Consider the following 15,580-nt stretch of genomic DNA (forward strand, 5'->3'; position numbering starts at 1 on the left):
TAGACGCCGCGACCTGATTCGCTGCCGCGCGGGATTGCAGACCTTGGCAGTGCGCGTGCGGGAGCGCGGAGACGTGGCAAGCGGGTCTTGGTCGGGCGGGGCCCCTTCCGGGGTTAGGAAGCAGTCCGGGTCTACTCCATCCGCAAGGACTCTGCGGCCGCTCACGCGCCGGAGCGTAAGTTTTCTTGGTTCTACTTTTAGTGCAGTGGCTATGCACTTATTGGGTACCTACTATGTGCCTGGAGCCCTGCAAACATTTTAGCATTTATGCTAAATGCTGTATTGGAGGTGCTATTTTCCCCAGTGTTTTCGTGCCTCGTCTGTTGTTCACTGATGGTTGGGGTAGGTTGGCCTGACTCCAAAGGCCATGCTTTAATCACCAGGCTAAACTGGCTCCTTTGTCATATGCAGAGAAATCAGCTTCACGATAGATAATCACCTTTTCCATGTGGGTATCACCGGACCATCTGGGAAACCTTTCCCATACACTGTCTATGTGTCTGGTGACCTTGGGAAGTCCTAAAGGACAATGGGAGAATTCACCAAGCTGAGGTCAGGCAAGCCTCTCCACCCCCTGTGGAGCCACCATGGGACAGAGCTTAATTCATTACTTGGGGGAACTTGCCAGTGTGTCCCCAAGAGTGTGGGTGGCATAGAGCCTGTGCCTAAGTGGTGGCTCAAAAAATCTGATGATGTGGGGCCTGCCGGTGGCACAGTGGTTAAGTTCGCAGGTTCCGCTTCTCAGAGGCTGGGGTTTGACAGTTCAGATCCCAGGTGCAGACATGGCACAGGCTTCCATGCTGTGGCAGGTGTCCCAGTATAAAGTTGAGGAAGATGGGCATGGATGTTAGTTCAGGGCCAGTCTTCCTCAGCAAAAAGAGGAGGATTGGCGGCAGAGGTTAGCTCAGGGCTAATCTTCCTCAAAAAAAAAAATCTGATTATGAGAGACTGGAGCTGTCTCTGATGGCAGAGTGAGGAGGAAGGCTGCATGTCCCTCCGTGGCAGGACAAAGGTTCCTGTCCCCTGTTGTTGCCGAACCTGAAGTGAGTTCGCTCACCCGTTGCACAGCAAGCCAGTCTCTGACACCGGGTGTGGTGGAAGAAAGTAGGAATTTTATTTTTGCACAGCGCTGAGCAAGGAGAGAGGGCAGCTAACGCTGAAATCCCAAACTCCCCGAAAAGCTAAAAGGAAGGGTTTTTATTTGGGGTTTTAGGTAGGGGAGGGGGAGCATATGGCCTTGCTGGTCGGAGCTTTCCCACCAGCCTGTCTTTGGCCTTGAGACACTTGCAGACAAGAGGGAGCTCATGACCTTCCTGGTCAGCAGCTTTCCCACCAGCCCATATCTCTTTGTGGGAGGAGATAGTCCGGGTGCTTGTCCTTGACAGTGTCTGTCTCCATGGAGGATAGTGGATTCTGGAGCCAGGAAGCCAGAGAGTAAGCAGGGAATGAGTGTTTTAGTTTTAACCCCATATATGCTGGGTTTAATGTGGGGAAACTGATATCAGAGTTGATATCTCTGTGGGCTAGTTACACGCCTTGGAGGGTTGGGGGGTTGTCTTGACAGAACCTCTCCTACCAGGGCTGTTTGGTGAGAAAAGGGACCTCACCAGAGAGAGACTAGAAGTTGGATCCCTGACGTAAGACTTGGGGACCATCTTGAGGGGTCAAAATGGTGCACGGTGAAGATTCTCTGGAGACCTCTGAAAAACTGACAAAAGCATCCGTATTAGTTAGGGTTGTCCAGAGAAATAGAACCAACAGGATATGTATACATAGAGTGAGAGATTTATTTTGAGGAGCTGGCTCACAGTGATCATGGAAGCTTGGCGAATCCAAAATCAGATGAGGTAGGCCAGCAGGCTGGAGACTCGGAATAGTCCCAAGGCAGTCAGCTGCCAGAACCCCTTCTTGCCCAAAGGAGGTCAGTCTTTGTTGTATTCAGGCCTTCACCTGGTTGAATGGGGCCCACACGCACTGTGGAGTGTAATCTGCTTTACTCAAAAGTCCACAAATTTAAATGTTAATCTCCTCCCCAAAAAAACACCTTCACAGAAACATCTAAAATAACGTTTGAGCAAATATCTGGGCACAGTGGCCCAGCCAAGTTAATGCATAAAATTAACCATCACAACATCCTAGGAGAGAAAAGGGTAGCTTTGGTTTGGACGTCTTCCGTGACAGGAGAGAGCCAGCTTTGTCCGACAGGCAAGAGAGATCTGCAAACAGCACCAGCTAAGTTAAAATAGCTTTTTGCCCTTTATCTCTCACAGCTCCACCCAGTTGACCCTCAAGGCACCAAAAGCACAGAGAAGTGGAGAATGCTTGGTGTGGGAAAACCCACACATCTGGTGTCAGAATTGGTGTGAGTAGCAGTGGTACCAGAAAACTCTGTTTTCTGACTCAGATGGTAAAAGTAACCTATACCCGAGGCATCATAATTCATCTAGCACCTTGCCTAGGCTTCTTAAGAATCTCCAAAGACCATGCATTAGAAAATGAAAAACAGGGGACCGGCCCGGTGGCGCAGCGGTTAAGTTTGCACGTTCTGCTTCTCGGCGGCCCGGGGTTCGCTGGTTCGGATCCCAGGTGCGGATGGACATGGCACCGCTTGGCATGCCGTGCTATGGTAGGCGTCCCACATAGAAAGTAGAGGAAGATGGGCACGGATGTTAGCTCAGGGCCAGGCTTCCTCAGCAAAAAAGAGGAGGACTGGCAGTAGTTAGCTCAGGGCTAATCTTCCCAAAAAAAAAAAAAGAAAACAAAACAAAAAACATACGTACATATAAACACAAAATGAGGTCTTCCTTTACCACTTTTTGGTAAATTGCCTCTTTTACCTGACAATACCTAATGACCAATGCCCCATGTCAATAAATATGTCTATAACCAGGGTCAGATCTAGGTTTTAGGGCCCTGAAGCATACATAATTGGGGAGGGAGAACTCTTTAAGAAAAAAATAGAGGATTACAATTCAATGTCAGTAGCCCTACAATGCCATCCAAAACCAGGGAAAGTATGACAGACGGAAGTCAGGTTGGAAAGGGACAGTAGTCTTAACCATTACTCTTAAAATATTCTTGTTTTGCAAATAATAACGATAATAGCAATGTGAGCACATGGCCAGCATCACTCCCAGGGTCTTGGAAGTAGTCAGGGGGAGCCAGCCTTCATTCCTTCATGGTAGACCTGCTTTCGCCTCTGTCATCAGTGGCTACATAGGATGGTATTAATGGGAGGTATAAAATTTTGTGTGCTCTGTTTCCTGTTGTTTCAAACTTGCTGTTGTTAGTAACACTTTGATAATCATTCATGTGCTGATATTTTCGTCTGCATGTCTGATTCCTTACAATGAATTCCAAGAAGCAAAATTTCTGAGTCAAATGGAATGAAATCCTTTACTACATGTTTCCGTGTCACTGACCAGAAAGTACATGTCAGAACATAACCCCCTCCAGTAGGGTGTGAGGAGTCACCCTTCCTCGTCCCGTGCAGACAATGGGTGTTTTTCGTTATTCACTTCCTGGAGCAGATACTGGTGATGTACTCCCTCAGCTCTGTTTCATCCTCTGCCGTGAACCCTCCATGATAGAAAGCTAATGACTGCATCCTCCAGACTCCCTCATAGCACCAGGTCTGCGAATGACCTGCATGTCATTGCCAAGAGACTGCCCTGTCCCAGAACCACCGACAGGGGACAGGGCTGTGCTTCTGCTTTTGCTGCCAAGAACAGTAGTGGGGATTTGGTTTTCGGCTGCAGCAGTAAACCATCCCAGGATCCACTTCTTACCTTATCAAGATGCATCATTTTACCAGCATAGGCGACATCCGAGGCACTTTGGTCTCAGAGCCAACAGGTGGGACAGTGGCTTCCTGATACCCTAGTTTCTTGATCATAGCAGCGGTCACTGCCTTGTTGGCGGCCCAGTTCTTCAGTGTTATTCTGAGGAGGGTGTTGTTGGAGGAGGAAGACATTTCCTCTACTCGCTGTAGGTCCTTCTGGCTGGGCTACAAATTAAATGGACATTGAGACAGAATCACAGGAGAAAATCAAACAAAGTTTTAGAACATGTATACATGAGAGAGACCCAGGAAAACTGAGGAACTCACCAAAATGGCAGAGGCTCTCATCTTAAATACCATCTTCAGCTGCAGACAAAGGAGGATGTTGGGGGTGGGGAGAGTCAGTTATGGGAGATTACCAGAAAAGCACAGTAAACAAGAGTAAGGTTACTATGCAGACTTAAGTCCTTGCCTTCCGCACTGATAAGAGTTTCTAGAGATAAGTCATCCCTCCTTCTTCCTGGTGCAGAGAGGGAGACACCTTTACAGATGGAGATTTCCCTTACAAATGTAAATGTCTCTTACAAAGGGTAACTTCTACTTTTCAGAGTTTCTCTCATGTCTGCAGTTTTTAAAAGTAACCAGCCCAAAATAATCCAAAGAGACATATCTTGGGGTGACCAATTCCAATCCCCCACAGTGTCATTCCTGGAACCTCAGCCTAGAACTTCCTCCTTCAACTCTGGAACAGTTTTGTACGCACATAATTCCATGTTAAAATCCATTCTGCTTAAGTAGCTGGAGTGATTTCTGTTACCTGGGGCCAAATCCTAACTGATAGATGCATCTCACACACACACGTGCACACACACACAATATCTTCTTTAAAACATTGTTTTACTAATGACGAGATTTTCACGTATTGAGGTATGTGAGGTAATTATTCATTCAAAACTGATTTGGCTTGAACTAAAAAGCCTGACTTATGACCTATCAAACGTACATTGTACATCTGCGTATCCATTAAAGAGTGCATTCTCCTAAGAATGCATACTTCCCCTCCAATCAGTGACAGCCGATTGGTAACGCCTGGATTAGTCCCTTTCCTGATGTCATGGTCATGTTTGTTACTGAACCAGGTTTATTTTTGCCCACCACCCAGAAAGGCAAACACCAAGACAGCGAGATGGCAGCGGAGAGAGTTTACTTACAGGCAGCCACACGAGGAAGCGAGAGCAATCAGCCTCAAATTTGCTTCCCCGAAAACAAGGACTCAGGGATATTTATGGGATGGGGCAAGGTGGTTGGAAATGTGGAGAGAGGTGATTGGAGGTGAGGTAATTGGTGATCTGTGCAAGTGTAGTCAGACTTCATGCCTCTTCATAGGACCCACGTTCACCAAATGGCGACGTTTGTATGATCTGAGGGTCGAGTTTTTAGCCTCTTGAGGTCTAAAGGTCGCCTATCAGATGTCTCTGTGGGCCCAGTTGATGAGTTGGTGGTCTCAGCTGGCCTGAAGTGGACAGGGAGTTTTAATTCCTGAAAAACAGCTCACACACCCATTACCATGGGGACCCAGGCTCCAGAGAGTTGTTATTTATAGGAGCTGTGAGGGACTGGAATTAACTACCCCAAGATATGTCTCTTTGGCATGAGGATTATTTGAGGCCAGTTACTTTTATTTTATTTATTTATTTATTTATTTATTTTTGAGGAAGATTAGCCCTGAGCTAACATCTGCTGCCAATCCTCCTCTTTTTGCTGAGGAAGGCTGGCCCTGAGCTAACATCCATGCACATCTTCCTTACTTTATATGTGGGACGGCTGCCACAGCATGGCTTGATAAGCAGAGCCATGTCCGCAACTGGGATCCAAACCGGCAAACCCCGGGCTGCCAAGAAGTGGAACGTGTGAACTTAACTGCTGTGCCCCCAGGCTGGCCCCTGAGCCAGTTACTTTTAAAACCTCCAGACAGGAAACAAACTCTGAAAAGTAGAATTTACTTACCCTTTGTTAAGAGATGTTTACATTGTAAAGGAAACCACCATCTGTAAAGGTGTCTCTCTCTCTGTACCAGGAAGAAGGGGGATGACCTTATCTCTAGAAACTCTTATCAATGCAGAAGGCAAGGACAAATCTGCATAATGATCTGTCTCTTGTTTACTGTACTTTTCTGGTAATCTCCCATAACTGACCCCCCCACCCCTAACATCCTCCTTTGCCTTTAGCTGAAGATGATATTTAGGGTGGTGGCTTCAGCCATTTTGGCATGTTGCTCAGTTTGCCTGAGCCTCTCCCATTATACATGTTATAAAGCTTTGTTTAATTTTCTCCTGTTATTCTGTCTGCTGTGAATTTAATTCATTTTCTGGCCAGAAGGACCCAGAGCGAGTAGAAGAAATGTCTTCCTCCCCTACAGAGCCTAGTAGGAGTCAGAAAGCATATTGCCTAAACAGCATAGTTAACAATGGGTGGGTTAAACAGCTAAAAGCTATAATCAGTCATTGCAAAAAGGAAAAAAAAAACTTTCGTTCCTAGCTACTTAATCATCAGTTGCTAACTCTCTACCGGTTTCATGTTGACCTGCTAATTTGTAACTGAATACCTCCGTGAAATTTTGATGAAAATGTATCCTGGGTGTGTTTAATGTATGTTCTTTGTTCTAGAAAGATATAAGACTGTACTGAAAACCATGCTTCTCTGGAATGCTTTCCAATGCCTTTCCGGGTTATAATCCTCACTCTGGCTCAAGTAAACTCACCTTATTTCCCTTACCTGTAGGATGGCTATGGCCTATCCTATAGTGTGGCCTGGCGAGCGGTGCCATGTCAACGCCCACGATTCGAACCAGCGAAACCCTGGCCTGCTGAAGCAGAGCACACGAACTTGACCACTCAGCCACGGGGCCGGCCCCAGGAGTTCCTTTTTAAAGACAATTCTTTTCAAAAATTGATTCATAAGAACTCTCTTTACATTTGGGATACCAATGGTCAAATATTTGGGGGTTTTTTTCCCCTTAATAGGTCACTTGTCCTCACCTTGTTCATGGTGCTTTTAATCACACGTCGTCTGATGGTACCGTTCTTTTCTGTCTCACAGACTGTCTTTCCAGCTGTCTTCTAGTGACAGGAAATTTCTCTTCTAGTGACACAATTTCTCTGTTTCTCTGGATGGAGGATGCTTTCGATGCTGACAAGAGATTTTCACATATTGAGGTATATGGGGTAACTATTCAAGTTCAAAGCTGACTTGGCTTGAATTAGAAAGCCTGACTTAGGGCCTGTCAAACACATTGTACATCTGCTTATCCATTAAAGTAAGGAATCTCTCTCCAGATAAAGAAGGCATCCTTGCCCTCCCTCCTACACCCTGTTGGTAACGCCTGGGTTAGTCCCTTTCCTGACATCATGGTCATGTTGACCTGCTAATTTGCAACTGAATACCTCTTTGAAAATGTGTCCTGGGTGTGTTTAATGTATCTTCTTTGTTCTAAAAAGATGTAAGACTACTGAAACCCATGCTTCTCTGGAACACCTTCTAAGGCCTTCCTGGGTTATAATCCTGACTCTAGCTCATAATAAACTCATCCTAGTTTTGATTTATAGGTTGGTTATGGATTATTTGCGTCGACAATGCCTTGCACTCTTCCACGAGGGAGAGTCGATACCAACTGATAGAGAAGAGGAGGTCCCACAACCTAGCTCTGGAAACCTCTCCCCGACTTGTCCCAGGCATGGTGCTCAGGCAGGATCCTAGACAAACTGGAGCAGTTGTGGCTGAACTGTTTGGGTTGTTGTTCCAAAGCTAAATGAGGCTGGGGGCTGCGGGGCGGGCAGGGCCCTGGTCTGGCTGCCTCATCTCATCTGGCACCAGGGGCAAAACCTCATTGCCTTCAACGTTCAAGGATATCCCAAGCATTGGCCTCTCTTGCCCCTAATTCTGCCACTTTGTTCATTTCCTGCCCTTCCCTTCTTCCCCAGCTTCACACTGCGATTCTCACTTTCCTCTTTCTTCTCCTTATTCTTTCTTTCATTCAAAACGTATTTACTGGGGCCAGCCCCGTGGCCCAGTGGTTAAGTTTGTGCACTCTGTTTCGGCGGCCTGGGGTTCACCAGTCGGCATCCTGGGTGCAGACCTGTACAGCACTCATCAAGCCGTGCTGTGGTGGCATCCCATATAGAAGGACTAGAATGACCTACAACTAGGATATACAGCTATATACTGGGGCTTTGGGGAGAAAAAAAAGAGGAAGATTAGCAACAGATGTTAGCTCAGGGCCACTCTTCCTCACCAAAAAAAACTCCCAAAAACATATTTACTGAGCTCCTGAATACTGACCCAAGAGAAAAACACAGGCAAATCTATACTTTCATGAGACTTATTCCACTACGGGTGTGGGACAGAACCAAGTAAATGTCACAATAGGTGTATTTTCTGACTGCCTGTGTGTCATCAAGCTAAGGCGCATCAACGTTAATGAACTTGCCCAAGGTCACAACTAGTAAGGATTCCAACCCAGGCCACTGGTCAGAGATCATGCTGTTAACCAGCAACCCATGTGTCCTCCCTGGTTATTATAGATACGGGATTAGGGCTCTATGCCTTTTGTTGGAGAATTTTAAATATTTTGTATTGTAAATTTGTACATCTTGGGGGGGCCAGGAGGGGTAATCTCATGAAAAATGAAGTTCATAAGATATGCAGTCCAAGTGTAATGAAAAGGAGGACTATGCGTTTCTTACATATCCAAGAAGGGGATTTTGAGAGGGAAAGTAATGCTCCTGACTCTGGAACATGTTGGAATTGGGCTATCCTGAAGAAGACCAGCCCACACTCATTCCATCCTTGTGTCAGCAGGGCAAAGGTGAGGTCTAACTGGCACCAAGCCCCGGATGAGAGGCTTGTGGGGTTGAACTTCACCCAGGCTGGAACTGTTTAGCTGGCTGGAGTCCTTAGCAGCCTCACTCCACACAGGACTTCAGACACTGCTGTGCATCCTCAGGCAGTTACCTCCCAAGGTAGGTGGGGCCTGGGAAGTGGGGAAGGGGTGGGGGCAGGCACCCCTCTTTGCCTCCATCCAAGCTGTTGTGGGCCGAGGTGAGTATGTGCCAGGAGGGGGCTTGGGCCAGCCTTTCCTCTGAGTCTTTGAGAGAAACCAGTGTGTCCCAACCCAGGTCACTCTCAAGCCCTAAGACTTAGGCTGGGTGGGGGGGCGAGGGCAGGGGACAGAGATGGGACATTAGAGTTGAACAGAACCCTGAAGATCAGGGAGCCAAGCAAAGTCACTAACTTTAAAAGCCACGGTCAGTGCAGATTTGGGGGGCATGCTGGAAGTGGCCCACAGACTGCCATAGGATGGAGGGCAGGGCTCAGGGCAACAGAGAGGTGCTCTGTCCCCACCCCAGTCCATCACAAACCAGGCAGGGCACTTTCGGTTTTCATACTCTGTTTCTGGGAAAGACAGTGGTGGCCGCAGGCTCTGCACGTGGTGTCCCCACACTGCCACCGAGATGTCAGCTAAAGCCATAGAAAACAGGGAAGGAGTTGCTGCTGACCCCCTTCTGCAGGAGTTTCAGTTGGATGGTGAGTGCCCTTGGGGACGCCCTGGAGGGTGAGGGGGCCCAGGGCTTGGAATGTGTGGCCTGGGGCAGACAGGCTCTGGGTTCTGGCCTGGAGCTGCCCCTGAGGTGCACGGTGTCTGAGCAAGTCTCTTCCCTCCTGGGCCTCAGCCTCCCCCTCTGTGAAGTGAGGGACCTGCGAGCTCTCGGTTGGTGGCCAGGTCTCCCTTTCTCTGTCTTCTCCTTGGGTTCACCTCCAAGCGTTCCCGTCACCTCTCAGTGCAGCTGCCGCTGAGGTCCTCTCCCCGCATCAAAATTCTTGGGAGCTTCAGGAAATGGCAGGGGGGGAGCGTCGTGTGGGGCCTCTGGGCCTCATGCTCTCCTCAGGGGCCTGGGGCCTGCAGTCCCACAGCTGCCCACCCCATTGTGGCCTCCACCTCTCCTTTTCCAGAGGAGGAGAAACCTTCCCAGTCATCCAACGTGGTTGAGGCCTCAGCGGGTTCTCCTGGGGGGCCACCGCAGGGGCCGGATGGATCTGACTCGGACTCTGACTCTGACTCTGACCCTACAGACCCACCCAAGGATAAAGGCAGGAAATTCTCCACTGCAGGTAACTGGGCCCTGGGCACCAATCCACCAGACCTTACCCCACCCCTACTGCTCAGCTCAACCTTCTAAGTTGTCAGTATTAAGGCACACGTCCCTGATGGAATCTCTACTACACCCACACTGTCAGAAAAAGGACACAGTGTACATGGGAGATGAAGTAAATGATGCTCCAGAATCAGAGGAACTGTGCTTCAGGTCTTGGCTCTGCTGCTGACTTGCTGAGTGACCCAGAGCCAGTCACATGCCCTCTCTGGGCCTTATTGATTTGTTTCTAAGTGCAGAGGTGGGATTAGGTCACTCTCAGGGGTCTCCCAGAGCCAGGTCATGTACAGTGAGGTGGCAGAGAGACCCTTCATACTGGCCTTAGGTTCTTCACAAGCGTCTGCTGCTCAGGACCCTGGTCAGCCAGCAGGCATAAGCTCAGGCTCAGATATTTCCCAAAGGCCACTGCTAGTGCGCTGACCTGTTAGCCCCATGGCACACAGGGCATGAGTAAGTTTCATTTCCCCAGTTATCCTCCTCCCTTGATGCCTTATGGCCTGGTCATTAATGTCCTTCTCCCAGGAGACACCCTTGCAGAGCAGTCTCACTCCTAAGGTGTGGCCCGCCAGGGGCAGGGCAGCAAAAAGTGCACTCTGTTTTTTTTAATCATGCAAGATACATGTCACATAAAATTTACCAATTTAATCATTTTTAAGTGTACAGTTCAATAGTGTTAAGTATATTGGCATTGTCATGCAACCCATCTCCAGAACTCTTTTCATTTCGCAAAACTGAAAGACTCTGTTCATGTTACACATTGACTCCTCATTCCTTCCTCCTCCCAGCTCCTGGCAACCATTCAACTTCCTGTTTCTATGAATTTGACTACTCTAGGAACCTCATGTAAGGGGAATCATGCAGTATTTATCTTTTTATGACTGGCTGATTTCATTTAGCGTAATGTCTTCAAGTAAAGTTGCAGGGTACAAAATAAACTGACAAAAGTCAGTTGCTTTTCTATACTCTAATAACAAACTTACAGAAAGAGAACTCAAGAATACAATTCCATTTACAATCACAACTAAAAGAATAAAGTACCTAGGAATAAATTTAACCAAGGAGGTGAAGGACTTATACAATGAAAACTGTGAGACATCACTGAAAGAAATTGATAATGACACGAAGAGATGGAAAGAGATTCCGTGCTCAGGGACTGGAAGAATAAACACAGTTAAAATGTCCATACTACCCAAAGCCATCTACAGATTCAATGCAATCCCAATCAGAATCCCAATGACATTCTTCACAGAAATAGAACAAAGAATCCTAAAATTCATATGGGGCAACCTAAGACCCCGAATTGCTAAGGCAATCCTGAGAAAAAAGAACAAAGCTGGAGGTATCACAACCCCTGACTTCAAAATGTACTACAAAGCCATAGTGATCAAAACAGCATGGTACTGGTACAAAACAGGCACACAGATCAATGGAACAGAACCTGGCCTTCAGGAAATCATTCGTTCTCATTTTTTTTCCAGGTATGAGGGCCATCTTGAGGATTTCTCATGGGGGTGGGTCTTGTGGCTATGAACTTACTTAGCTTTTGTTTATCTGGGAAAGGTTTTATTTCTCCATCATATCTGAAGGATATTTTCACTGAACAGAGTATTCTTGGATGAAAGTTTTTGTCCTTCAAAGATTTGAATATGTCATTTCAATCTCTTGTAGCCTCTAAGGTTTCTGCAGAGAAATCCGCTGAAAGCCTGATAGGGGTTCCTTTGTAGGTTATTTTCTTCTGCCTTGCTGCCTTTAGTATTTTTTCTTTGTCATTCAGTTTTGCCAATTTCACTACTATATGCCTTGCAGTAGGTCTTTTTACATTGACATATTTAGGAGATCTTGCATCCTCTTCCAAAAGGATTTCCATCTCTTTCCCCAGGTTTAGGATGTTCTCTGCTATTATTTCTTTGAACAAGCTTTCTGCTCCATTCTCCTTCTCTTCTCCCTCTGAAATACCTATAATTCTTATGTTGCATTTCCTAATTGAGTAGGATATTTCTCGGAGACTTTCTTTTTAGTCTTAGTTCCCTCTCCTCCTCTATCTGGAGCATTTCAACATGTCTATCCTTGGTTATGCTGATTGGCTCCTCTATGATGTCTGCTAGACCGTTCAGGGAATCCATATTTTGTTTTCTGTCTTCTGTTGTGTCTTTCACCTCCAATGTGTCTGATTGATTCTTCTTTATAGTTTCAATCTCTTTTGTGAAGTAGCTCCTGAACTTGTTGAGTTGTTTCTCTACATTCTCTTTTAAGTCATTGAGTTTTTTGATGATAGCTATTTTGAATTCTCTGTCATTTAGATTATATATTTCTGTGTCCTCAGGACTGATTTCTGGGTACTTCTCATTTTCTCTCTGGTCTGGAGATTTAATATAATTTTTGATACTGCTAAAGGGTGTGGCTCTATTTTTGCACATCGTGGTATTATTTGGTCTCAGTTACCACCTATTGCCACTGGCTAGGGGGTCAAGAGCCACATATTCTGAGCTCTCTGCTTCCACTGAACTCCAGGCACTGGAGCCAGCGCTGGGTGGGTGGGGGAGGGCCACTTTCTCCTGTGTGCTCTCAGGGTTTGCTTGCTCTGCCCTCCCTGTCTGCTCTCCTGGGGTGTTGGCTTGTTGAGGTCACCCCCATGTTAGCTTTCACCTCGGTAGGGGCTTTCCCCTAGGCTGTGAGGGACCTTGGGGATCTTTGATCTTCCCACAAACAGTCTTCCCCTCCCCCTTTCCTTCCCTCTCAGAGGCTGCGTGGTCCCAGATTGCAGTCTTATGGGGAGGGAGCGAAGTTTTCTCCTACCCAATTCCACCTCCTCCAAGGCAGGGCTCCAGCCTCTCTGACCTCCATTGTATGGCTGCGTGGGTCTCTCAGACCTCTTTTGTGTTGTGTTTGGATGTCCTCTGTTGGACTATGAATGTCTTTTTCATTGTATGGTGGAGGGGAGAGATTACTGGGAAGGCTCACTCCACCATGATGCTGTTTTTGTATTTTTGAGAAAAAGATACTGAGTGTATTTGCATTAAGAGCAGCATGGAGCTTTGTGAAGGCAGGGGCCTTTCCCCATCTGGAGCATCACAGAGCCGGGACATCCTCCATCCACCTCTGCATTCTCAGTAACTCAGACTTCCCTGGAAAAGCAGAAGGAGGCCAGGCAGAGGCCATTCTCTCCTGTGGTTCCAAGTCCATAGAGCCCTCCCCCACCATAGGCAGCATCCAGGAATGCAGGAGAGGCCAGTGCGAGGCACTCACAGATGTTCCTTTTGTCTCCAGCCAAGGTTGCTGCTGGAGCTGTGATCGGAGGAGGTGAGTCTCTTGAGGAAGGAGCTGAGGCCCCCATCTGCCTCTGGCCCTGGGTCTCTGGGAGCAACTGGGCTTGACCAAGCCCAGAATTCCCTCAAGCCCCAAGATGTGGGTGGGGAGGGGTGGAGTAGGGAGGGGATAGCAGTGGGATACTCAGGGTGACAAGAACCTTGGAGCACAGGAACCAAAGCAAAGCCATAAACAGCATCCCAGATCTACCCTCAGCTTCTCCCAAGTGCAAACCATGCGATCCTGGGCGAGCCAGTGATCTGTCTGAGCCCACGATTCCTCCCCTAGAAAGCAGGGCCAGTGAGGTCATCCAGAGCTCTGTAGGGAATGTGTAAGCTGAGCTGTGTCTGGTTCCTCAGAACTTATTACAAACCCAGGCACCTCGTGCAGCGAACGCAGAGGGTTCCACCTGTGCCCTAGGCCAGCGTCCTCCAATATGGTGGCCAGAATTAAAGAAAATAAAAATGTTTATGTCACACTAGCCACATCTCAAGTGCTCAATAGCACATGTGGCTACCATATTGGATGGTGCAGATACAGAACATTTCCATCATTGTGGAAAGTTCTATGACTAAACTGCTCTGTAGATATAAAGGAGCCCTGGGGAGACCCCCACACAGTGCTACAGGGCCCTCAGGGGCAGAGGGCAGAAGCCCCCACCCCATCACCTCTTCAGAAGAGCAGCTCTGATGTATCTTCTGTTGACCTTGTGCTTGGGGGGAGAGAGAGTAATTTCCTAGCCAAAAGGAGAAGTTTGAAGACCACTGCATGTTTCGATCTAATTTACGTTACACAAGGGGAACTGAGGCCCAGGAAGGGTGGGTGAGCAAAGGAGGCCCAGGCTCACAGCAAAAAAGAGGCACAAACAGAACTGGGATCCAGGTTCTCCTGTGAGCCCGTCCCCTCGCTTGTTTCCACATCTACAGCCTTCCTTTGCCTCAGGCCCCCATTCCTGCCCCATGACTCTCACAAGAGCAAAGCAGACTCCCCACTTCATCCCCCAGGAAGATGTCAGGGAGATCTGGGGAGTCCCTCTCATGGAGCCGACCCCAAAGCTCCTCTTCCCTGCAGTTGTGGCCGTGGCAGCTGTGCCCGTGGTGCTAGGTGCCATGGGCTTCACGGGGGCAGGAATCGTCGCCTCCTCCATAGCAGCCAAGATGATGTCCGCGGCCGCCATCGCCAACGGGGGTGGCGTTGCAGCCGGCAGCCTGGTGGCCACTCTGCAGTCCGTGGGTGAGTGTCCCCGGCAGGAAGAGGAGGGAGAGGAGGCCAGAGCCAGGAGAGGATTCAGCCCAGAGGCTAAGCCTGAGGGAGGGCCTGGCCCCTCCCTCCAGTTCCAGGGTCCTCAACATCCCTGGTCCTCGGTTTCTCCCTAACTGTCTTCTTTCTGGCTCCTTCTGAGTGAGGTTTGGGGTGGGAGTGGAGGCATGAGGGGTTCTGAAGGGAGAAGAAGGGAAGGAGCCCAGAGCTCTGGATCCAGCCCTACCCAAATCTGACAGCTGGGTGGCCTAGGCAGGACCCCTCCCCTCTCTGAGCCTCCTAGCTTCCTGTGTAAAGTGAGGGACCCTGTAGCTCTTGGGGTCTGTGTCTGACTCTCCTCTGTCTCTCACTTCCTGTGAATTCATCTCTCTCTTCTATTTCTCAGCCCCCAGTATCCTTTGCCCAAAGCAGAGCCCTGGGGGTGTCAGGACCTAGAGGAAGGATCCAGGTAGGATCTCTGGGCCTCCTGAGGGGCCCAGGCCGCTGACCACTGAAGGTTCCCTGTGCCCACCCTCTGTCTCTTCCTCAGGGGCTGCTGGACTCTCCATGTCATCCAACGTCCTCCTGGCCTCCGCTGGGTCAACTATTGGGGGCCTTGCTGCAAAGTTCATAAAAGTCCCGTTTCACCAGGGGAGCCAGGCAGACGAGGACCAGCCAGAAGAAAATGTGCCCAAGTCGGACCCCAAGAACCAAAAGCCCCACTCAGATTAGAGAAGCCTGAGAAATAAAGATCGTGGCAGATGCACCTCCCTGTCTTTGCTCCTTGCAGCCCTGGTTGGGGGGATGTGAATGGGAGGTTTCTGGTTCTCCCCATTCCCCCAGCCTGCCTTGTAGGGGGGCAGAGGGAGGAGGCAGGCTGACCAAGCACAGATCAGTTGGCAGGAGGCTTTGGTTGGTCGAGGCTTACAAGGGATGGGTTATGTAAGCCAGGGCCATTCTTGGGCCTTCCAGGGGCGTCAGTTTACCCCTCATTCAACAATGGAGTTGAGAGTGGTTCCTGTTGGGAGGCTGGGGTGTGGGTACC

The 15,580-nt window shown here is 48.6% G+C and overlaps 1 long non-coding RNA gene and 1 pseudogene across 1 annotated transcript; one reads left to right on the forward strand and one right to left on the reverse strand.

Annotated features, from left to right (window-relative positions):
* Positions 1–75: 75 nt before the first annotated feature.
* Positions 76–15,301, forward strand: LOC106825355 (interferon alpha-inducible protein 27-like protein 2; annotated as a pseudogene).
* On the reverse strand, positions 1,278–1,942 carry LOC139045723 (uncharacterized). The gene is made up of 3 exons (XR_011504750.1): positions 1,809–1,942; positions 1,608–1,708; positions 1,278–1,413 (listed from the first exon to the last, which is right to left on the reverse strand). It is a non-coding gene; the product is annotated as an uncharacterized lncRNA (long non-coding RNA).
* Positions 15,302–15,580: the final 279 nt, after the last annotated feature.

This window comes from Equus asinus, chromosome 7 (assembly GCF_041296235.1).
Source record: "Equus asinus isolate D_3611 breed Donkey chromosome 7, EquAss-T2T_v2, whole genome shotgun sequence".
NCBI classification, from domain to species: domain Eukaryota; kingdom Metazoa; phylum Chordata; class Mammalia; order Perissodactyla; family Equidae; genus Equus; species Equus asinus.